The 25,300-nt window shown below is 43.2% G+C and overlaps 1 protein-coding gene across 2 annotated transcripts in view; it reads left to right on the forward strand.

Moving 5' to 3' along the window:
* The first annotated feature begins 1,463 nt into the window (after nucleotides 1-1,463).
* The window catches only part of FAM163B (family with sequence similarity 163 member B), a 66,975-nt gene continuing 43,138 nt past the window's right edge, over nucleotides 1,464-25,300 (forward strand). For both annotated transcript variants that reach the window (XM_069069243.1, XM_069069242.1), the window contains exon 1: nucleotides 1,464-1,967. The gene's annotated coding sequence lies outside the window, so the exon portion shown is untranslated. The remainder of the gene's footprint in view (nucleotides 1,968-25,300) is intronic.

Here is a 25,300-nt window from a genome sequence, read left to right on the forward strand (position 1 = left end):
AGAAAGAAAGAAAGAAAGAAAGAAAGAAAGAAAGAAAGAAAGAAAGAAAGAAAGAAAGAAAGAAAGAAAGAAAGAAAGAAAGAAAGAAAGAAAGAGAGAAAGGAAGGAAGGAAGAAAGAAAGAAAGAAAGAAAGAAAGAAAGAAAGAAAGAAAGAAAGAAAGGAAGGAAGGAAGGAAGGAAGGAAGAGAAAGGAAGGAAGAGGAAGGAAGGAAGGAAAATGAAAGAAGGAAGATAGCAGGGGAGGAAGAGAAGGAAGGAAGGAGGAAAGGAAGGGAGAGAAAAAGAAAGAGGAAATAAAGAAGAGCTTATTCTGACAAAGCCTGTGCTTGATGATATCATACTTTTAAAAATAATTTCTCCCTTTTCTAAACATTTCAGGTGCCTGGCATAGGGACACAATGGTAAATTATTTTGCATATTTGAGTGGGGAGGAGAAACAAGTTTAATTTTTAACCATTTCTCTCTGTATGATATTGGGCAAATTACTTCCCTTCTCTGGCACTCAATTTCCCCATTGATTATACTGGCCCTGGTTTCCACTTTACAGTGATCTGGAATCTCAGAATTGGAAGGGACTTTAGAAGACATATGGTCTAGCTCCTATCTGAAGCAGAAATATCCCTCTACAGAATCATCAACATTTGCTCGAACAAATCCAGCGATAGCATAGGCCCTCTCTATCCAGGCAACAAGATCCTATTGTTGCACGTCTAATTGCTAGGAAGTTTTTAGCTATAGGGAGCCAAAATCTGCCTCCCTGAAACTTCAAACCTATATTCTTAGTTATGTCCTCTGGACTCTCACAGAAAAAAAAAAGCTTAATTCTTCTTCCACATGACAACCCCGAGTCTTTTCTGGGCTGGTGATCTCCAGTGCTACGGTTCCTCGGTTGCAAAGCGACATGAGGGGCCTGTGCTCTGCAACTGTGAGCGCTTAGAGAATTAGCACTCGGTGGAAAGAGACCAAGACTCAATCCAGACGCCGCCACCCCCCCTAGTCCTTAGAGCTGACGCAGGGTTAGGCGCAGGGCTCTAATGGGTTATGTGGTCTTCGGGGAGGGAGCCCTGCAGAGCAGATGGCAGCCTGGGCCTGGGGAACGGAGCAACGTAGCCAAAAGCTTCGTGGACAGAGCCTGGAGCCCCTATAAAGTGACTCCACACAGGAAGATCTGTACGTGTAGAGGCAGCAGAGCAAAGCTCAAGGGATCTTCTGGGCTCATCTGCCCAGCAGGTGTATTACGCCAAGGTGGCCTTCAGCCCCAGCTCCTTTCCCACATCCTTCAGTCCAGGTTCTTTGCAAGCCAACACCTGAGGCACAAAAAGCCCTGCGCACAGAGCAACTTCCCTAGGCGGCGGATTGTTCCCTAGGGAGCGCGCCCAGGTCCCGAGCATACGCGCGCGCCTCTCTTCCCCCTCTGCCCCCCTTCTCCTAACACTGGGCACGCGCCCCTCCCCACAAACTCTCAGGCTGGAGAAGACGGCAGCGGCTGCTGCGCGCGCTCCTCGCCCGGGACTGGGACTGGGCTCGCGCCGCGCGCGTGCCGCTCGCTCGCTCGCTTGGAGCCCGGGCAAGCCTTGGAAAGAGCAGAAGCAGCAGCCGCTGCAGGGAGCTGCAAAGGGGGGGGGCAGGAGGCGGGAGAGAATCCGAGAAGCAGCGCCGGCAGCGGCTTGTGGGTCCCTGGGGCGGTGGGACGTGGGACCAGGGGTTAACTGTCTGGAAGCAGCCCGCTTTCTTGTAGTGGGCGCCCCAACTAACCCTGCTTGTCCCCGCAATGCCCCTTAGCTGCAACCAGACTGGTCTTGGCGGGAGCGGCTGCTCCTAGCGACCGGCGGGACGGCGCGAAGCGGCCCCAGGCCAGCCGGGCCCATCACGTGCAGCCGCCTCGGACGCACCGAGGCGCTGCTAGCAGGGGACGTGGAGAGCCTGGGTCCTCCCCTGAGGGCAGCGGCCGTTCCCATGGTGAAAGGTAGGCGCTTCGGGCGCATGGGCTGGGGATGTGAGGGGCCCGTGCACCCGGGCCAGCGGACTTGGAGCTGGGAAGAGTGCATGCTCTGGGGCCGGAGACGATGGGGCTGACTAACTGGGAGTTCAGAACGCCTGAGGAGCTCCTTTGAGCTTGGGCCCCCTCTCCACGCTCGGCGTGTCCCGCACTCCCCCTTTGCTGGCCAGTCTGCAGCAGAGTCCGACCCGGCTGCGCCAGCTCCCCGGCCCACCTGGGCCTGAGGCCGAGGTGGCCGCCAGTCCGGGGTGACCTCGGAGCCCCGGCCGGCGCGCACTCGGGGATCTAAAGCAGACGCTGCAGAGGCTGGCAGCCCCAGGGAGGGAAGGAGAGGGGAGGAGGCGAAGGAGGGTGAAAGGTTTGCATGCGGGCCACGCCGCCTCCTACGCCACATTCCCCCAAAAGATGGGGAGGCAGGAAAAGTTTCCCAAGGTGGTGACAGTGGAAAACTGCTCCCTGTCTAGAGCCAGGAGCTTTTTCTGCTGCCTCCGTTCTGTGGTGCCCCCAGCCCAACCACCCTGAGAAGCATCAGGGTCATGAAAAAGCATTTCGCTTTTTTTCCCAGCTGTGAAGAACAAACCCTCAAACTACCAGAAGCCAGAAGAGAGTTTATAGGTCTTGATTATCCTCCTATCATCCCCAAGAGCCCCCTCCTTTCCCTTACAGAGAAAAGCCATTCCTTAAAGGTGATCTTTGTATACTTGCACAAGGGGGATCAGATCTCTATATGCTGCTGACATAGGACAAATTATTTAAGTATGCAAGGTGAGATCCAGTTTCAAGGAGAGATGGAGGCGTTTCCAAAGGTCATGTCACAATTTTACCTGCAGCCTCACTGGAAATGGCTTCCTCCTCCCTTCCCAAAGGAAAGTGGAACCAATAAAATCAGATCCCTATTGGACCTATTGGGTGTCCTTCTCTACAGGAGAACTGTCCCAATCATGCTGCCTCAATCCACAGCACTCTTTGGGCCAGGCCAGGAAGCTCCCAGGCAGTGGGAGGGATGGGATTCAAACTGGAGAAAAGTTTTGGCTGCTGTGAAAAGGAATTGACTTTGAGTCTTTTCCACCTTCTTGCTTTTTCTAATTAAAGATAAGCTCCTTAAAGCATTTGAGATTGAATGCATGAAAACTGCAGAGTAGGTGGTGGAGGGTAGACCTTCAGGCCTTGGGCAGAGATTCCTCCCCTATGACCAGTGATGGTGATTTTAACCCTTTTATAACTGGGCCCAAGCTCATTGAAGAAACTGGGCTTACCTAGCCAATTGAATTGTGATTGGGGTTTCAAGTACAGTCTCCTTCCTTTAGGAAGGACTAGCTTTAGCTAGTCTACTGACCAAGCAGATTGGATGGCTGAAAAATTAATTAGCTGACAGGAAAATGCCTTTAGAGGTGGGTCAAAGTGCTTTCCAACCTGAACTGAGAATGAGACTAGAAAACTTTCTTGGGTCTCTTGAGTGCCATGTTCCTATAGAGGTGGGAAGTAGGGGACTTTTAGGATGAGCCCTTCCCTTTTAGCTAAATACAAGAGAACACAGCCTCTAAGTAGGGGATTATTGACCTGGGGTCCATGGACCTTATGGATGGATTTTTAGGGAAGGGGTGTGAACTTGAATTTTTAACATTTTAATAACTATTTCAATATAAATGACTTCCTTTGTGATTCTGTAGGTTTAGTTTTATGCATTTAAAAACATCCTAAAAATTAATCCATAGGCTTCATCAGACTGCTAGAGGGGTCCAAGACACAAAAAGGTGAAGAACCCCTCCCAGAGCCAAGTGTTTGATGGTGTGTTGGCAGTGGTAGTTTCTTCAGTTCAAATCGACAAGGGTTTATTCTGTGCCTTCTGCAGGGAAGACACTGTGCTGGGCCCAGGGGTATATTCTCAGGAGCCGAGAAGGACACATGACACTTGAAGGGGTGGGAGGATCAACTGCAGCCTTCCAACAGGAGGGATACCCCTCCACTACAATGCACATACCAGAACTATCAAGGGCAGCTTTTAAGGAGATAGGGAATCACAGAATTAGGTGGAGAGGGTGGCCCTACTCCTTTGTTTTAAGGAAGTAAGGGGAGTGAATTAGAGGTTGGTGGTAGGTCTATCTATGAGCCTCAGGGCTATTTTCCTACCAGGTGGCAAACTACTTTCTCCCCCCACTTTATCAGCCTCTTTGAGTCTGGTCTGTGGGCCTCTTTCACATATCCTAGAACCATAGGGCTAAAGCAGCTAGCTTCAGACAGCCCCCCCCCCCCCTGAAGCCTTCAGAGCCCTTAGAGAAGTGCCACCGGCTTGTTTTCTGGTGTTACTGATAGTGAAAGGCATCGGGATCAGCTCCTATAATTAGAGCTCTGAGCTCAGGCATGCTGGGCTTCAGCAGTAGAACAATGGCATCGGAGAGCCTAGTGAGCAGTAATTACTGTGCTCAGGAGGGTAAAAGGGGGGAGCAGAATTACTGAGAGTGATTTATTACATCTCAGTAAATTACATCTGACTTTAAAACTCTAGGGGCAGGAGGGAAATGGGAAAAACAACTGTGCCCCGTCTGGGAATGCAGCTTACTGATTTGCCTATTTCCAAAATATCTGTCCCTTGTTCTGGCAAGAGAAAAGGAGATTTGAGGCAGAGAAATTGGGATGGGAAGGGAGGAGGGATTGGTTAGTGCAAGGAAGAAGGCAACAACCTGAAAACATGAAACACCAGTACTGGCATTTGGCTTACAGTGTTGTGTTGGCCATGTTGATATTAAAACCATCATTGTCTGGTCTAGGAGATCTATGTCCCATGCAGCTGGGGAGGCTGGTTTGAATACCAGGCAATCCCCAAGTCACATAGCCTCACATCCTGTATTTTACTGCCAAAAACAGAGCAGAGAGGTCATAGAACTTGTGATATCAGGGCTAGAAGGGACCTTTGACCTAACACAGAGTATCAGAGCTGCAAGGAGCCTTAGAACATAGAATGTTAGAACTGGAAGACCCTATAGAGTGTCCAGTCCATCCCTTTCATTTTATAGATGAGAAAGGTGAGGCCCAAAAAGGAGAGGTACTTAGAAAATTGTAAATTGTACTATATATAAATAGGATAGGGACCAGACCTGTGATTTCTCTGATGTAGGGAGCCTTCCTGGTTGAGGAAACTCACTCTGCACCTTCTTTTCAATGGAATGTCTTAGACAACATAAATTGACTTACTTAAGGATCACACAGCCAGATGAATCAGATTCAAGACTCCAACCCAGATCTATGCACACATTACCTCTCACTACATATAAATTTATTCAAAGTCACATTCTTGGTGGCTGAACCCAGACCACAAAGAGGTCTCCTGACTGGTCCAGGACCAGGGTGTTCCCCACATTTGAAGGAGAAGATAACCTTTGCCACAAAACTTTCTACTGAACACGGCAAGGTGAGATGGATATGAGGTTGACATGTCTTTGGTCAGTTCAGTTTAGTCTGGGAAGAGATTTGCAGCTAGTTTCACGGCATTTTTCATCGCTCAGTAGTTGGGTACTTTTCCCAGTGCTCAAACAAAAGCAGGCAAAGTGTAGAGCACATCACACAGCATATACCCCAGGTGAATATGACAGGAGTCATGTGGGAAGTGGGTACCAGGCAGAGAGCTGAAGCCAAGCCACATTTAAGCTGCCCTCAGAATGGCACAAGACAGGTACCTTGAGGGCTCCAGTTTTTTTTTTCTGAGAACATTGTTAGGATTTCGTATTGATCACATACTGCTTTATATCTACTTATTTTCGATGTCTTGTCTCTCCTATTAGACTTTAAGCTCCTTGGAGCAAGGACTCTTTCGCTTTTCTTCTCTGTATTTCAACCAGTCACAGTGCCATGTACATAGTAGGCATTCCATGCCTGCTTATTGGATTCAGTTGAACCAGGGATTCTGAATACTCTAGGTATATGAAACAAGATCTTGTTGGAGAGAAATGGAAGACAGATATCACATGAAGTTTGTTTACTGTAAGAACTAATTTGCCTCCCTTTCTTCTGTTTTTCCTCCAAGGTAACAATTCTGTAGAGTTTGCTGTAGTAGGACTTCAGACAAATGTGGGCTCAATGCATGTGACATTTCTCTCTTGAAGTGGTGGCATTTAATTGATTGATGGAAAAGTTCCTGAATGTCTCCATATGGCTATCTCAGTTTGCAAACTTCCTTGGGTTTTAAGAGTTATTGAAAATTTTAGGAGTAATTGAAAGGGTATGGAATCCCTGGCAAGGCAGTCCTGTCTGGAATCTACTCATGGGCCCTTAATTTAGCACGTTCACTACAAAAATAAAACAAAAAACAACAAAAACCTTTTATAATAGTTTTGTCAATAAGATGGTTCATGACATGTATTCTAGGATAGATTATAGAGATTCCACAATGTAATTGCTAACAAGGTAAAAAGTATGAACTCTTGCATCTGAGCATTTTTGTGAAAGAACATTTTAAACCATAAAGCATCAACCAAGTTTAAGGAGTTGCCATCATTATTTTTTTTTATCCCTACCATTTTCCTCTTTTTTTTCCTGTCTACTTCACAAGGATGACCCAGGAATCTTGGAATAGGCTATATAGAATAGGACTTTCCTCAGATGACCTTTCCTGATCTTTTGGCACTAATCTGCCATCAGCAATACTTAATAAAGGATGTATGAAGAAGCATCATGAGGTTTCGAAGAAAGAACACACTGAACTTTCAGCCACTTTGAGTCCTAGGTCTGACACTCACCATCTAACACTTCCCCTGACTGAGTCTCAGTTTATGCAGCCAAAAAAAACTGAGGGAATTGGACTAGACCAGGTGTTCTCCACCTTTTTTGTGTCCTGGACCCCTCCACCTGTCTGGTGACATTCATGGCCACTGGACTCAGATGATTGGAGGAAAGATGATTGGAGGCTGCTCTGCCTCACTTAAATCCAATCCACTTGGATTTAAGATAAGACATCACCTTCACAATATTGTGGGTTGTCTTCGAGAACAAAGGATGAACCAGACAATGGACCCCTTCTCAGAATAATGTTCTTAAATGCACAAAACAAAGCACATAGAATTACAAAGGAAACCTATGGCCTTGGTTTTCTTTTTAAAAACAAATTCTCAGACCTCAGGTTGAAAGGCAGTCCTGGATTTGATGATTTCTAGGATCCTATCCAGGTCTAACAGTTGATCAACCTGGCATTGACCATCATCTACAATCAACATTTCTACCCCCATCTCCGACTGTTCCTTTATAATAAACCCTTCTCTCCAGCCGCATCAAACTATTCGCCCTCCCTCAGACACACTCAGTACTTTCCTCCCTCTACATCTTTGCTCATGTTTTCCTTCCACCTGGAATGTTTTACTTCCTATTTCCCATTATTAAAATATTGAAACACATCATCCAAGGTCTAGGTCAAGTCTCATATCCTCTTGAAGGCATCATTGATAATCAAAGAGCTTCCTCCCTCCTCTGGCTGAGGGTGGTACCCATAGTCCCAGAATAGAACAAAGCTCAGTGGAAACTGAGCTCACAGGACTCCTTGGCAGGCACACCCTGACCAGCTGAGCTTACCTGCCTCTCAAACAGCCCTGAAGGATTGTGTCTGTTTTCTTGATCTCCCCAGTGAAGTCCACACCAGGTTTAACCATTCAGTGCTCTCTCCTTATATAGAAGTAAGAAGGCCCATGAGAGAATTAGTATGCTGACATACCCCCCAGAAAAGGGACTCCATCCATTTCCTAATTCAACATAAATCCACCAGCGCATCAAGAATTGACTTGTCTCTTGCTGCAGGGCTGTTATCAAAGAGACCGCATCTTGTTGCATTTTTCACTGTGACAATATTGGATCACTAGCCAATTAACTTGTCCTTGGTGTGTTCCCCAAAACCAACAGTACTCCTTACAAGTGTCAGATTTTATCATTAACAATGCTCCATAAACATCTAGGGGGCCCCTAGGTGGCAGGCAAGTGGCACAGTGGATAGAGAGCCAAGCCTGGAGTCAAGAAGACTTATCTTCCTGAGTTCAAATCTGATCTTAGACCCTTACTAGCTGTGTGACCCTGGGCAAATCAGTTAACCCTGTTTGCCTCAGTTTCCTCATCTGCAAAATGAGCTGGAGAAGGAAATGGCAAATCACTCTAGCGTCTTTGCCAAGAAAACCCCAAAAAGGATAATGAAGAGTTGGACATAACTGAAACAACTTAACAATAACAATAACCACTACAGGTATCTAGTAAGGGATGGTTAAGGCTGCTTTGCTTCACCAGCTAACAGGAAATAGCAATCCTGAAGACAAGTATTACCTCTTCAGTAGTATTCTACCGGTTAGAAGGATTCAATTCAGTAGATATGTACTAAATTCTGCTGTGTGCCAGGCACCGTCCTAAGCACTAAAGATACAGAAAGAGGCAAAGACAGCCCCTGTCCTCAAGGAGATTACAATCTAGTTGGAACAAGAACATGCAAACGAACAATGTATATGCATACATAGATATATATGTACATATATGTGTGTATACATATACATATAACAAGCTATATCCAGGTTAAATAGAAAATAATTAGAAAAGGGAAAGCATTGGAATTTAGAGAGTTAGAGAAGGCTGTAAAAAGTGGGATTTTAACTGGAACTTAAAAGGAGCCAGGGAGGTCAGTAATGAGAGGGTGAGAGAGAGCATTCCAGAGAAAGCTGGTCTCAAAATCAGGAAGACTTGGGTTGAAATCCTGCCTCTGATGCATGGGAGACACAGAAAATACTCAGAACTGGGAATGGAGTATTTTGTTCATGGAACAGTCAAGAGGCCAGGGGTGTTGGATTGAAGAGTATATGTTGGAGAGTAAGATGTAAGAAGGTTGGAAAGATAGGAAGGAGACAAAGACAGGGGGAAATGGAGGGATATTACCAGGCTCTCAAGGACAGTTTGTTCAAAGTGAAGGTCTTAGATGTTACTTTATAGGTTGGGGACTTCCCCAGACATCTTAAACTTATCCCTTTTGACCCCTTCTAGGCATGTTCTCTCTAAATTTATCTAACACTTTTTTGGACCAACTTAAAAATAACAAACACATGTTAGTAGTTAATTAACAGAACAACTAAATTACTTTTTTCCTCTAATTGGTCTGCTTAACTTGTATGTACTGCTTTATTCACCTTTTAGTGGGTATATAGCTTGTCTATCTAACTAAACTGTTAGCAGGGACCATGCATTCCCATCTGATTATCAGTTCCATAACACTTAGCATATGCCTGAAACATGGAACTTTCCTAGTAAAGACCTGCTCCTTCAGTCATTATCATGGAACGTCAAAGCTGGAAGGATCATCCGAGGTTGTAATTGAGAAAGAAACTCCTCTGTAACCTTTCCAACAACTGGTTATCCAGCTTCAGGAGACCTCCACTGATACAGGACCTGTCAGTGGTTAGCCATGCCACTTTTGTTGATGGTATTTTGATAGGATGGCATTATGATGATGGTAATGATCCTTCAAGAGAGGCAGTATGGCCTAGTGGAGAGAGTGCCAGACTCAAAATTAGGAAGACTTAGATACTGATCCTGCCTCGGGCACATACTGGCCATGTGATCCTGGACAAATCCCTTTATGAATACTTCTCAGTCAGTTGACTGACTGACTGACAATCTCTCACTACCCCCAAGCAAAGCTCTTAGACTTTAAATTATGGAGCAGGTGCTGATCCGCACTGTTAGGGGTAGTGTTCCCACTGGAAGTTCTCTTCACCCATGAAATTACAGATCTGGACCCCTCTCCCCAAAAAATACTGCTAATGGCTTGTGATCTCCCATCACTCTATGTTTTCCCTGCAGCGGTACAGTTTGTAGCTATAACCGGTGTGACTCTTGCCCATATCTTGTCATAAATATCCCTACAAAAGGGCATTCTTACAACTCAACTTTTAGGAACTAACTCATAGTATATGCTGTCCCCCTTGTTTTTGCCACATGACTGACTTATCTACTTTAAAAACTCCCATCTATGTAGCACTTGAAGTTTTACAAGGAACTTTCCTGAACCAAGCAACTAAATGAGGTAGGTAGTATGAAGATTATTATCTCTATTTTATATAAAGAAACTGAGGGTCTTGGAAGTTTCACATTATCTGCTCTTGGTCAGACAACTTAGTAAGTATCTGAGTCAGGATTTGAACCCAGATCTCCCGAATACAAGTTCAGTCCTCTCTCTAAGTTGCTCAAATCTGCCTCTCTGCAACTTCTACATTTCTCCTAATTCTACCTGTTAGGGCCAAGAATAAGCCTAATCTTTCTTTCCCATGACAGCCCTTTAAATAGTTGAAGATGGTGATCATGCCCCCATTCCTCTCCCCCAATTTTTCTCTTTTCTGGGTTTAGTACCCTCAGTACCTTCAGCTGATCCTCATACAGCATGGTCTTTAGTTCCTTCACCATCACAACCACCCTCCTTTGAACATGCTTCAATAGCAAGCTTTCTTACGAGGCTATATTAGCTTATGAAGATGATTCATTCAGGTGTTAAACTAAGTGAAATGAAAATAAAAAAAGAAACCAATTGTAGCAGCAAGCACCCCAAGCGTCCTCAGGGTTTGCAGCTACCACAGGTTCTTGGATCTGCTTTGTTAAAGGAAAGCAACTCAAAATGGGTTAACAAGCTTACTTTAATCAGTCAGACATATATCGTTTACCTTGTTCAGGAGAAAAGGTCAGCACCCTGAACCTCAAAGTATACAGGCATAATTATCAAGACAGAAACATCAAGTAGACAGATTTCCAAACTGTCCACCCATTACATCCATACCCAGTCAACATCTGGGTTTCCACATTCTGGGTTTTTCAAAGCCGGGGGACTCTCAACAACGGCTTCCCAGAATTCAGATCAAATCACAGAACACTTCTCAAAGTGAGTCCCAAAACAAAGCTACACATCAGGGCTTATATAGCCTTCTCCTGGCTCAGAGAATGTAACAACCTTATTGACTCACTGGCCAATCAAGAAGTATCTACTGAAAAACAATCCTCCCACCCCAGGCTCCAGGTGCACTCTAGCCTAGGGGCAGGGAAGATCTTTAAGTTTGCATTTCCATTACACCAATCGGTGAAGCTACCTGCTGATTGTCTTATAGACAAAACACAGGGGCATTGATAGATAAAATTTGCCACTTTATCACTGACTGCTTTAGTATCCCACAAAGCCAAGATCATCTCTTACGTTGGGAGAATTTGTCCCTGTGAGAAAGCAGGAGAGAGCCCTTTGTGGGCACTGCAGTTCAGCCAGAGGAACCGTACAAAGGCCGTGACAATCATGGGTTCACTCTTGCCTGGACTGAAGACAGAGTAGGCAAGGGGGAAGAGGTAGTGTTCCACTAAGAATAAGAACATCTCTTCAACTCTAGTTTATAGATATAATTTTCAGAGCTCAGAATACCCTATGCTACCTTCTCTGCTTATTCAAATCCTATTCATCCTTCAAGGATGAATGAATAAATGAAACCCAGCCTTTCCTGTGAAGTCTTCCCTGACCTCTTTGGTGTACAGATAGAAAGAAGGAAATAAGTATTTATCAGGAGCCTGCTGCATGTGCTAAGTGTTTTACAAATATTGTCTCCTTTGATCCTCATAAGGACCCTGGGAGTTAGGGTGTTATCATCCCCATTTTACAGCTAAGGAAACTGAGGCAGAGATTAGGTCTGACTTAACTGGAGTCACTCAACTAGTAAGTATCTGAGGTTGGATTTGAACTCAGGTCTTAGAAAGCCCAGCCCTCTCTTCATTATGCTACCAGCTCTCTCTAAATCTCTCACCCTCTAATAGCACTGAATAACTGGGCCTTTCATAGAATTTCGGGACGTCACAGTTGATATAGACTTTAAAGGAACTTTTCCTCATTGTACAGATGAGCAGGTCACACAGCTAGCTAGTAACAAAACCAGGACTCGGACCCAGGGCTCATAACTCCTAGCCCAGTGTTCTTTCTGCAGGACCATGTCAAGCTTTAATTCATTTGATACCAAATCAGGAGTCGTCTGAGATATCTCTTTGTCATTGTTGAATCAAACAGTTCTTGCCTAGTATTTTTACTGAACTTTTCACACCCACACACCTTCTTTCCAGTTAGATTGGCTCTTTGTGGTGATACTATGCCTGCACACAGTAGGTGCTTTATATGTATGGGTTAGTTATTGATGGGGCTAAGAATAAGGGATGTGTAAATCATTGCTTTCCAGAGAGCTGAAGGCATTGAAGAAGAATAACGTGATACCAAGAGTGTAATTGCCTACCATGCCGGGGCACGATGCTAAGGGGTACAGTTATTATCTCATTTGATCCTCACAGCAACCCTGGGAGAGAGGTGTTCTTTGTTGTTGTTCAGTTGTTTCCGTCGTGTCAGACTTTTCATGACCCCTCTTGGGGTTTTCTTGGCACAGATACTGGACTGGTTTGCCATTTCCTTCTCCAGCTCATTTTGCAGATGAGGAACTGAGGCAATCAGGGTTAAGAGATTTGCCCAGGGTCACACAGCTAGTAAGTGTCTGAGGTTGGATGTGAACTCAGGTCTTTCAGACTCTAGACCTAGCACCCTACAGTTCACATTACCTCTAAGGACAGTAGCAGTTCTCTAAGAAGTAATTCTGTGGCTCAGAGCTTGCTCTCCCTGCCTTTTCCTTCTGTGTTTAAGCTCAGATTCATCTCTTCCTCCAACATACATGTGCTTTTGGGGGGGGGGAGAGGCAAGGCAATTGGGGTTAAGTGACTTGCCCAAGGTCACACAGCTAATAAGTGTGTCAGGTGTCTGAGGATGGATTTGAATTCAGGTCCTCCTGACTCCAGGGCTGGTGCTTTATTCACTGCACCACCCAGTTGCCCCATACATGTGCTTTTGACTAAGCCTAAGGTTACCAGACACCAGAATATTGAAAGGACTATCAAAAATAGAAAAGAAAGCCTTAAGAGGACACACAAAAATCCCCCCCACTTCCCAGTTAATCTTTGAGAAAAGCTGGGAATGATAAAAAAAAAAAAGATAATTATTCCTGGAAGCAAAATATTTTTTCTGTGAAAATGAATACTATGGAATTCAACATGATTTAATATGATTGTTTTTAAACTTCAAGTTTAAAAAAAGATTGTATCAGGTATCTTTCAAATACTAACCACATGATACGATAGGGAAAGGGGGAACCACATCTCTGAGTAAAGCCTCCTTATCCTAAAACCTTGTAGGACAAATGGATTCATTTATTTAACAGGCATTTACTAGATACTTGCTATGCACTCAGCAAGTATAGTGGACACAGGAAGGATATAAAGAAACATATTGGGGCAGTTAGGTAGCGCAGTGAATAGAGCACCGGCCCTGGAATCAGGAGGACCTGAGTTCAAATCCAGCCTCAGACACTTGACACATTTACTAGCTATGTGACCTTGGGCAAGTCACTTAACCCCAATTTCTTTGCCTTTCCCCCTCAGAAAAAAAAGAAGGAAACCTAGAACATGGCCCCTGCCCTTGAAAAGCTTATAATTTACTCAGAGAGAGAAAACTCACATGAACAATTAAATGAAACCATAAGGGATTTCTATCACAAAATGTGTAGTCATAGAAACAGTGTTATAAAAGAGAAAGCCTGTGCCCTGAGATGACCAGGACAGTCTTCATGGGAGGCTTACAACAAACAATGGACTTTGAAGGTCAATGAGCTTGGGTTTTTGGTAGAGGAATGGAGAGGGTACAACAGGCTGAGGAGGAGACACGCCATGGGGCATGAGCAAAGGCAAAGGCATGAAGGCGCCTTTGGGAATGTGAATGGTGTTAGGGTATGGTCAGTAGCTATCGGATAACCAGAATGCAGCCAAACTTGGCCGAAGGGATATTGCCCCATCACCTCATCTGCCATGTTGCACGATGAGAATTCAGATAGTGGACTCTCATCTGTTTGAATCTTAGGAGTGAGAAGATAGACCCAAACTTGGAGATGGGTTATAGTTGAGTCAATTTTCAGTCGAGACTCCATCTGGTTTTTTGGTGTTGTTTTTTGTTTTGGTGGTGGTGGTTTTTTGGCAAAGATACTGCAGTAGTTTGCCATTTCCTTCTCCAGTTCATTTTATAAATGAGGAAACTGAGGCAAACAAGGTTAAATGACATACCCAGGGTCACACCGCTAGCAAGCATCTAAGGCTGAATTTGAATTAATGGAGAAGCATCTTCCTGATGCCAGTCACTTGATCCACTGTGCTACCCAGCTGCGCCTGGGACACGAGAGGGAAGCCTATTTGTGTAATCCACAGACAGTCACATAGCCAAATTTGTACACTGATGTGAACAGATGTCTGGTATATGCTCATACTTAAGGCAGATTTTTTAACTTGTGCAGCACAGACTATTTCTCATGTATTGCTATAAAGACTTCACAGGGGCTATACCCAGTATATTCAGAGTGATTTATTCTTCCTGGGAGAGAGGAGATTTGACATGGAGGAATTACAGATGCTGAAAAGCACCTATTGAGGGATGCAATCATTAACATACTTAGGCATCTCCCTTATCTCAACAGCAGCAAGAACACGGCTAAAATCAACACATCCCCCTAGTGTTCCATCTTATTATTTTGCCAAACATGACATTATAGTAAAATTGGCAGTTGGGGGTGAGGGGGAAGAGGGAGAGTATCAAGGGAAGGTGTTTAACCAAATACCAATAAAAGACAGTGAATATAAGTAGCGGCCCTTGGAAAATGTTATTAGTAGATTTTTAACATTTGTCAAGAGCCTCACCTAACAGTTGTTTGAAATGTCATATTTACATCATGTTTTCCAATTTCCTTTGCTTGGTATTTGCAGTTAAAAGTTTACAAATGCAATTTCACAGGCTACAACAAGAGACTTTAAAGAGACTCTGTTAAGGAGCTTTCTTGAGCAGAATAAACATATACCTTTTTCCCCCAAGTTCAAAGGAGGCACTCACTTCATAGGCTGTTCTTTTTATGCAGCACAGTCAGATACCTATCTCCTATAGACTTTTATCCTACTAGAACCAATGAAAGGCAAACTGATGCTTCTTAAAGAGGGATATCAGATTTTGGATGAATACCTGCATTTATTTCCTCTTCAGGTTCTTGCCTTCATATATTTCAAGTAAAAAATTTATCTTGGTTTAAGGTTGGTAACGATACTGTGCTTCAGTTTGGACTGCAGAGGCTGCTTCAAAGGATAGGGGGTGGGGGTGGGGATGGACTAGTATTCTGCAAGAAAAAAACAACAGCTTCATGGTTTAATACAGTGTGTTCTAAAATTATATAGATGTAAAAGCGTCTGTAATTTACCTGTGCTTAGAGGTAGCCTAGTTTAAAAAAATCATTATTTAAAAAGCTTCTGGCTTGATTAGACAACATTTGCAAAATTTAAAATATAAGAATAGGGATAGAGGCTCAATTTAAACTGGAAAGGAGTCTTTGAAGGGAAAGAAAAGACTAGTATTTTGCAAGAAAAATAACAGCTTCGTGCTTATAATACAGTTTTGAAAGCTTCTGTTATTTACCTGTGTTTAGAATTTGTTTAGTTAAAAAATATTCATTATGCAAAGAGCTTCTGTCTCCGTGAGACACCATTTGCAAAACTAAAAATAGTCAACTTTAATTTTATCATCGTGGAACTCCCCACTCATAAGTTTACCCACTAATTGCAGAACAGGTTTTCATTTCAACTAATATACAAGTATAATAATGTGTCCTCTTGAATTATCTGTTGTTACTTTTTCTCAGCAGTGAATCATCTCCACAGCATCCTTCTTTCTGAAGGGTTCGAGGCATTTCATCAACCTAACAGACTGAAACAAGGAGAGAGGACTGTGGTTTGGGGATGTGTATTGTGGTTGTGCTATGGAGTCCTTTGGTGGACAGTTGATGTTTTTGGATGTGTATGGGATGAAGGATATCTATTGGATATGGGCACTGCAGGTTAGTTTGTGAATGTGCATTTCAAGCCTTACTAATCCCTTGCACCTTTGTCTTATACCTTTGGGAAAATCATTACCCTCTGCTTCGAAGGAGATCATGTCCAAAGCCTAGCTGACCTCTCACTGTGTGGGTGGCCATAAATTTCCTCATCTGAAAATTTAGGTTGATCATACTTGCAATGCCTAATTTACAAGGTAGTAAAGAAAGTCTTTTGTAAACCTCAGAGTGCTACAGAAATGTGAGCTATTAGTTGAATTGTGTATTGTTCTACCGCTGGTGCTGCATGCACAGCTCTTAGACCAGCATTGAAGAAGAATTTAAATAATCAGATTGTAATTCCATTGCTAGATTCTAATTTAGCCAGGTCTCAGGGGTTAATGCTGCCATTCTTGGGAAAAGCGCCTCTGAATATTTAATGACTGCTTTCTTTTTTTTTAATCATTTCATCTGCAGGATGGACCCTTTTAACAACACACCCACACACATTTAAAAATGGCTGAGCTCACTTTTTTTTTAAGGGAAAATTGATAAAGTAAAAATTGCTCCAGGCAGGAACTTTGTTTCAACCTCCGCCATGAAAGACTGCCCCAGGCAGCAAAGTTGCATACAGAAGTTTATAATAAAACCACTAAGTCAGTCCACCACAACAGAATAAAGGTAAGGGTCTCTGGAAGACCAGGCTGGCCAGACCTCTACTGTTCACCCATGAAAGTTCAAAACCTCAGAACAACATGCTAGGTCAGGCCATTCTGAATGAGAGCTATAGATTCTGCCATTTGTGTAGCATTGTTGTAACTAGTCCTTATTTGTACTCAGCTAAGGACTGGGGTTTATCCTTGGAAGAAATAAAAGCCCAGGAGCCCTTGGTATCACTGCTTTCTTTCTCAAATGAAAAATGACTCGAATCAGAGGCTAGATTGCTAACCAAACTAAACAAAAAAGTACCTTGGCTAGGTACTTATTTCTAGAACAAAAGAAATCCAATTCCATTATCCTGTGTTGGATGAGAAGTTGGACTATATGACCTCTAAGGCTTACAAGTTCCTTCAGGTTCTATGATTCTAAGATCTTGGGTCATATTACCTTTAATAATGTACAGTTTTGGGGGCTGCTAGGTGGTGCAGTGAATAGAGCACCAGCTCTGGAGTCAGGAGGACCTGAGTTCAAATCCCGCAGCAGACACTTAAAACTTGCTAGCCATATGACCTTGGGCAAGTCACTTAACCCCAATTGCCCTCCAAAAAGCACAAAAACAAAACAAAAAACAAACAATAATGTACAGTTTACCAAGCATTTTCATACTCTACTGTTTCCCCTTTTCCCAAAAAAGTTCCCTCTGTTCTTTTAACCATTCCTAATATGATGGTTTTTAGACCTATTTAGTATTCTGGCTGCCTTTTTCTTAGACAGCTTGTTGACATCCTTCTTGAAATGTGTTGTCCATCTTTCTTTTCCCTCTGTTGGCAAAAGTGCCCAGTTATAGAATTTACCTTGACAATTGACAGAATCAACAGGTTCACAGCAATATGGCTTTGATGTCACAGAGACAGCCAATTCTTTAACCACAAGCAAAACCTAACTCTTTGGGAAGATGTACTCTCATGGTGTCTTCAGTGAAACCTATGGACCAGAACATTATTAGGTCTAGGTTTGCATGAACTGAATTCAATTTTGAGAGGTGCTTCTCAGATATCATTCTGTGATTCATATCTCTCCACAGATTTTCCCCTAAGAACCTCAGAATTTGGCTCATTTTACTCTCACCCAGCATCTCCTCTGAAAATATTAGAGTATATTTCATCTCTAGATCACCTCAGATGTGGGCTTAAACAGGGCTCAGCTCCCCTACAAGCACCCTAACTACATATTAGATACAGAACAACCTTTATTTTGCTCCACAAAAAGAATGCCAAAAAAACCAACCCACAAAGGATTCACAGGAACCCAAAACAGTCAAGACTACTCTCTTTCCCTTTCTGGTGAATCCCACCTTCCAGTAGGACTCTAGTACCATCCAGTAACTGGGACTCAAATGGAAGGGTAAGGTACTTAGGGCCATAAAGAAACAATCCTTCATCTTCTGGTAATGCCCACCCTCCCGTAAAGAACCATTTAGTTCTCCAGGCTTGTTATAGTCCTATCCTGAGTTGGAACTCCCCTAAATGACAAGTTGGTACTCGAGTTCCTAGAAAATCAGCCTCCTTCTCTTGAACCCTGCATAGTCTACATGAGCTTGCTCCTTCAGTTCTGGTCCTTTCTGTTCTTTCTAAAAGATTTGGTTCCAGAACGTAAATGACACTTCTCATCTCTTCAGAAGGCTGAGTCCAGGAACCACACAGAACAAATCTTTCTCCTTTCTCCAGGAGCCTGGATGCAGGAACTCAAGTGGACCTTCCCTTCTGTATATGAGGCTGGTTCTCTTGGATACTTTTCTTGTCTCCTGCAGTTGCTATCAAGGCACCAAGTAGCTTCCCCTCAGAGATCAAAGTGCTTTCTCTAATCTCTGTCTAAACTATGTTCTCTCTGGATCTCTGATCTCCCTGTCAAATGAGTTTGCTCCTTTTTTTATAAGCCTGAACCCCATAAGGTGACTCAGCTCTGTGGTAGCCCTGACCCAATCAAACTCAATTAATTGGCCTCATCAATATGTCAGAAGGTCAGTAAATACTCAGACTAAAGAGCCTCTGTATATTCCATGGAGGAAATGTCATTAGTCATCTCGACTTGTTAATGAGGCTACCCACACTTTCAATAAGGAGGTATCTTCAAAGATAGACCAAAGGCCTGATCCTTTATAGTCTCCTCAGTCCTGACCAAGGTCTTCTTAGTCACTCCCCATACAATCAGTTTTTATGTAGCTCCTGTTGTAGTGATAAAGTGAAAATAAGTTTTAGGAACTCTTCTGTTGCAGACTGAGCATCAAAATGAACTCTCTTCCCAACCTACCTGCCCATGCCTGGAAATATATAAATTCCACCATTTTAGCTGAGATGGCTCAGAGGAAAGAATTTGTTAATACAGAAGGGAGATGACATTCATTCCAAGTCTCACACATCTCCCAGGCATTCTAGGAGGCACAATGAACTATGAAGGTGTTAGCCCACTTGGAAAAGCTGGTCACTGAGTCTGAACTTTATAGGAACTTTATCTTTGATAGCAGATAGATGCCGTCTTCTGTCCCCCATTATCCTGTCCTGACGTGATGCCAATACTGATTGTCTTATGGTACTCAGTAGATAGTTAGTTCCTTGGCACACCCAGAACGGGATGTCAGTCTCTGTTTGAGATAAATATCTTCACAAAGAGAAAATCAATCTTCTAGCTGCAGGCTTGCACTGCTAATCCTGGTCAGCTTCTCATAAATGCATCCTTCGAGTTGCCTTGCTTGCTGGGTGCATTGTGGCACAAGGGAGTGATGTGTTGTTGCTGTTTTTTAAGTCAGAGGACCTGAGTTTGAATCAAGAATCTACCATTTTTTATCTGTGTGACCTTGGGCAAACCACTTAACCTTTCTCAGCCTCAGTTTTCCTCTTCTGTAAAGTGGGGGGTTGAATTATATGACCTCTAAGGTCTTTCTCTTCCAGTTTCAGATCTATGTATGGTTCTATAAGTGAATGAATGAATGAATGAATCAATGAGTGCAGTTGGTCACAAGGGAAACTGGATGAGGAAGTGTAGAGAGCTCAATTCACTCCAGATCTGCTGCTGGGAAAACAACCAAAAACCCAGATTTGACTGATGTAACAATGTGGTCAAGTTAGACTGTGAGCTCCATGAAGGTAGGGATGGTTTCTTATCTAAACATATCTCCCCCTGTATCTAGCACAATACTTTGCACAGAGTAGGTGATTAATAAACCTCTATTAAGTTCAACTGAATTAATATTGGAAGGAGACCATGTTTATTTCTTTTTTCCTGTTTTCACGTGGCTCCTATATTCTTTGGTTGTTTATCAGTCAAGAGGGCTGTGGGGTGAAAGGGAAGATACCTTCATAAGAATGACAGACAAATACTTGTGATCAGAGCTATAGGCAAAACTTGTCATATTTTCATTGTTGTTCTGTGGAGGCTTAGTCTCTTTTAAGACACCAAATTTATTTTTATGTTTATAACCCTGTACAGAAAGAGCAGTTCCCTGAAGCAACCACACTGTGTCTGTCTGATTTCCCCTTCCTCCCCTGAAGATCCAGTTTACTACTCCAAGCCACATTAGGGTGATTAATCTGTGATTCTATTATGGGGAGTATGGAAACACTCGGTTTCCTTATTTGTAAAATGAGGGGGTTGGACTAGCTGATCTCTCCAAGGGTCCTTCCAGGTCTGATGTTTACATTCCATGTTCTAAGGTTCCTTCCAGGTCTGGCATTTGAATGTTCTATGTTCTATAAAGCCTTCTAGCTCTGACAGTCTATGATTTTAAGATTCACTAAGAAGCATAGCATTGCTTTTCCTACCTTTTTGCCCTTGGATTATCTCCTCTGTAGACCATAGCATTATTCAAATGACAAAATTTATTTGCTGTCCGCTGCATTTGTGGAAGTCAGCATTGCTAAAAGAGACAGAGAAAGAACAGATAGGAATGAAACAAGGCACTGTCCCTCTGAACAAAACTGGATGCCCTAGCCACTGCTTCTAAATGACTATGAAAACAAGTCTATTTATTGTACACCAGCAGTTTTGATAGGGCATTAATTCTCCCATTAGACCATAGACTCTTCAATGACAGGGACCATTTCATTTCCCTTCCATGAAAGCTTCAAGGAAGAGGTGATACTTGAGTTGGGCCTTAGAGCAAGAGAGGGACTTCACCTAATAGAAGTGAGTGGAGTCTGTTCTGGGTGTGGGGAACCTGGTAAACCAAAGGTGCTAAGACAGGAGAAGACGGGATGATCATTCTCTCCCTCTTTTTTTAGCATCACAGGTGGAAGTCACTCTCCCACTTGGTAAGTCGAGGACACTGGACTAGGTCATCCTAATGTCCCTTCCAGCTCTAAATCCTGTGCTACTAACTGGGCAGCAGGTTTCAGGAAAGGGGAGACAGTGCTAGTGAGGACGGGCAGAAGAAGGCCTAAAGAGGAGACTAAAATAAAGGAGACTAAAAGTACCATAAATAAGTCAATTCCTGAGCAAGTAGGGGGCAAGCATGACAGGAAAGAATTTTGGACAAGGAGTCAGAAGACCTAGATTCTAGTCCAGTTCTGTGGCCAACTCACTATGTCCCTGGACACATTCCTTCTTCTCTAGGTGCCTCAGCCTTTCTTCTCTGTAAAATGGGCATACATTCTCCCTTGCCTAACCCCCCCCCCAAGTATTTATTTTGAGGAACCGTGATGATGAAAATGCTTTGAAAATGGTGATGTCCTGGACCTAAACAGGTCTGAGAACTTAGATGCTCCAGGGGAGTGAGGCAGGAAGCATGGGGCAGCCTTGCCTGGAGATAAGTCCCCCTCCATCTCTTGCGCCACGTGATAGGCAGCCAGATGTGCTTGCTCTAAGAGTGGAATAAATAAGGAACCCAGATCTGTTTGCATTAGTGAAAGCTGAGCCTGTGTGCCCATAAGAGCAGCATAAAGCTGTAGCTATGGAAACTCCCTGTAGCCTTACAAAGTGGGTTTGGAATTGGGTTTTTTGTTTTGGTTTGGGCTTTTTTTTTTTTTGGTTGTTAAAAAGAAGTCACTGGAATTTCTCTCATGCACAAGATCCCAGAGTTATTAACCCTTCAGAATAAAAATTGTATACATGATAATCCCTAATCACTCATTCCATGTGCCTTTTATTTAGGAGGTGTGGGGAAGGCATTACATGTATATACTCTAAATGAACTTCAGGCTTACCTTTGAAAGGGATTGAGGCTGCAGATGGCAAAGAAATTCTTCCATTGACTTTTGCCTCCTTTCCAAGCCCGTCAGATTTAATTTAAGAGCCTAGACTGAACCAGAAGCTTTCTTTGTTCTTGAGTCATTTCAGATTCTTCATGACCCCATTTTAGGATTTTCTTGGCAAAGATACTGGAATAGTTTGCCATTTCTAGCTCATTTTACAGATGAAGAAACTGAGGCTAACAGGATTAAGTGACTGGCCCAGAGTCACACTAGTAAGTGCCTGCAGCCGCATTTGAACTAACAAAGATGTCTTCTTGCTTCCAAGCCCAGGGCTAATTTATCCACTGTGCTTCCTAGCTGCCCATGCTATTTTCTCTACCCTTTTCCTATCCCAGGAAAGAGAGAGCCGATTTATTCTGCTTAGCCCCAAAGGGCACAACACAGAGAGGAAGTGGAGAAAGGTTGGGGAGAGGGGGGTAGAAAGAGATTAAAGAGACAGATTTGTGTTCAGTACTAGGAAAAGCAAGATTATTAGAGGTATCCCACAAATGGTATGGACTGTCTCCTGAGGCAGTGAGCTCTCTTTCACTGGAGGTGTTAAAGCAGAGACTGATTCACGATCTGCCAGGGACTTTGTAGGGGAGGATAATGCTTTGGGTAAAGACTTGGACTAGATAAACTTTAAAGTTCCTTCACATCCTAACCCTTTTTTTCCCCAAGAGAGGGCAACAACCAGGTGTCCTAATGAGCAGAAGGAGCCCGACTAGAATTTATAAGCCAATATCAGATTTTTTTTTTAATAAAAGAAAAGGTTTGTTGTCTGTTTTTTTTTTTTTTTTTAAATCAGTATGTACTGTTTTGGGACTGAAAAGGATCTTAGAGATTATCTAATTGAATACCCTCATTTCCTCGCACTCTCCACCCCTTTTCGCCTTTCCCCATCTTCTTTCTTTGTTCTGCCTCATGGTACCAAGCACAAGTCTTTCTCTTTCCCCTGATAGGAAAAGTATAGAGGAAAAAAAACATCTTATGCAGTCCAGAGATTCCTAGTTTCACACAAATAGTTGACAGAAGAACAAGGACAAAAATTCAGGTCTCCCGTCTCCCAGTTCAGGGCTTTTTTTGTTGTTCAATCTTGTCCAACTCTCTGTGACCCCACTTGGGGTTTTCTTGGCAAACACACTGGAGTAGTTTGCTATTTCCTTCTCCAGCTCATTTTACAGATGAGGAAACTGAGGCAAACAGGATTAAGTGACTTGCCGAAGGTCTCACAGCTAGTATCTAAGGCTAGACTCAAGTCTGGCACTCTATCCACTATACCATCTAGCTGCCCCTCAGGGGTTCTTTATAATCTGTCATTTTATCTGTAGTGTTCTTGAGGCACACCACCCAGACCTTGACTATTCATTCTTGTGATGGGCCAAATGCTGTTATGAGACTGAAGGCACATGTCCCCTGAGACAGATTTATTCATTATTCAACAGGTATTTATTGAGCACCTACTATGTGCAAGGGTACTGTGAGAAATACAGATTTTCACAAGATTATTTCCCCTTCCAAGAGCTTATATTATTTAAGTGATTAGACATAGACACAAATACCTGCAATGAGAGGCAGTATGGAGTAAATGCCACATAAATAGTCCACACAGTGAGTTCAGAGGAAGGATACATCTTTATGAGTTAGGATGATCAGGGAAGACTACCTAGAAAAGATAGCATTTGACATAGTCTTTGAAGGAAGGAGTAGGATTTCGGTAGGTAGAGACTGGATGAGGGGAGGAGGGAAGGTGCAGAACTCACCAGCAAAGAAAATAATAGAACCGTGGAGGCAGGAAAACATGAGTGCTATAGGGCATAGTCCAATTTGACTAGAGAGCCATTCAGGGGTATAATAGGAGAAAAAGGTAGAAAGGAAGATTGAAACTGGATTCATCTTAGAGTCAAGATGAAGTATTCAAAGGTGTCCAGCTCTATTTTCTGGTTTTCAAAATTGGAGCACATTCACCCAAACCTCTGTTGTGTTTTCCCCTCTTTAAGAAATTATTGTTGTTATTTTCAGGACCAACCCATTTTCTCAGGCTTCTGATAAATACTCAAGAGGCTACAGCTACCTTTTCTAGTCCCCACACTTATCTGTCTGTGTCTCTGGTGAGCTCACAGATGTCACCGACTGGACCGCTGGGTCAGCAGAAAAGAGGAGCGGAAGTCAAGGAGGGAGGAGGTATGCATTTCAACTGAGCCATCAGATGTGACAGGAGGTACCTTCTAGCTGTAGCCTCGTGGGGTGGTATAGCTATGTTCAAGGGCAACCAGTGGAATTGTAGTTCATTTAATTCATTAATTAAATAGCCTCAAAAAGGGAAAACTTAAAGAAAAATCTTTGGGGTTCTACCCACAGGTGACTGCAGCCTTTTATTATGTCATTACTACCTGTCTTCTCCAAATGTATATACAACTTTGAAAACTATAGAAGTCTCCATTCTACTCTGGCTTTGAGGGACTGGGAAAATAGGAGAATTCAGCCAAAGAATTTTCATAGTATACTTGGCAAAGGCAGGACTCTGGGTGCCAACCAGTGACTTCTGTAGTCTTTGGCTTTTTGAAATCTTGGTATTGACCATTTATAATACCATCCTCTCTACCTAGAGGCAGATAATCAGAGTTCAGGTAGGTTCATTTATTCATTCACAAACATTGCTGAGGAGCTACTACTATGGATTAGCCTACTACATGGGCTAGGGCTGCAGGGTATAGAAAGAAGATGTGGTCACTGTTCTCAAGGAATTCATAGACCAGCTGGTAAATACTTCTAAGGGACACTTAAAACAGAAGAGGTATCTCATATTTTCCTAGAATAAAACTCCTGTCTCCCCTCTTTGGAACTTCCTCCCACCTCCCCCAATATATATGCCATTTTAACAATTTAACAAATATTTTTACTAAAAAGATTTACTGAAAAGGTCTGCAAGAAACACACCTATTTAAAACCTGCCCATCCACAGGCACTGGGGTATAGAAATCCATCTTGCCCTACTGAAAAGCTTGGGGGGGGGGGGGATTTGGGGAGGATATAAGAGAGAGTGGATTAGGGGAAGGGGTATTCAGTAGGCTTGCTGTCTTGGGGGTAGGGGAAAGACAGGGAAAAAATTTGTAACTCAAAATCTTGTGAAGATGAATGTTAAAAATTAAAAATAAATAAATGATTAATTACAAAACTAACAAACAAAAAAACCCACCTCATTCTTTGAGACCCATCCCAAGCCCCACCTCCTGCAGGGATTTTTCTCTGACATTTCAGCCTACAATAATTTCGCTGTCTTTATCTCTGATCTCCCGTAGGACTTCTAAGTCTATACCACATAATCTCAGTGCTTTGCTTTTCTCTAGCTGTTTCAAGCATGTTAAAGGTCTCCCTAAGCATAGGCTCTGTGAGGGGAGAGGACATTCTTTCTTTACACTACCGATTTCTGTACAGGGTACCCTCATCCTTCCAATCCCCCAAGTCCACAAGCTAGGGGTCATCCTGGGCTCTTGACTCTCCT

The sequence above is a fragment of the Petaurus breviceps genome, unplaced genomic scaffold, assembly GCF_028583685.1.
Source record: "Petaurus breviceps papuanus isolate PSGF00001 unplaced genomic scaffold, PetGlider_PUasm1.0 90779, whole genome shotgun sequence".
NCBI lineage: Eukaryota > Metazoa > Chordata > Mammalia > Diprotodontia > Petauridae > Petaurus > Petaurus breviceps.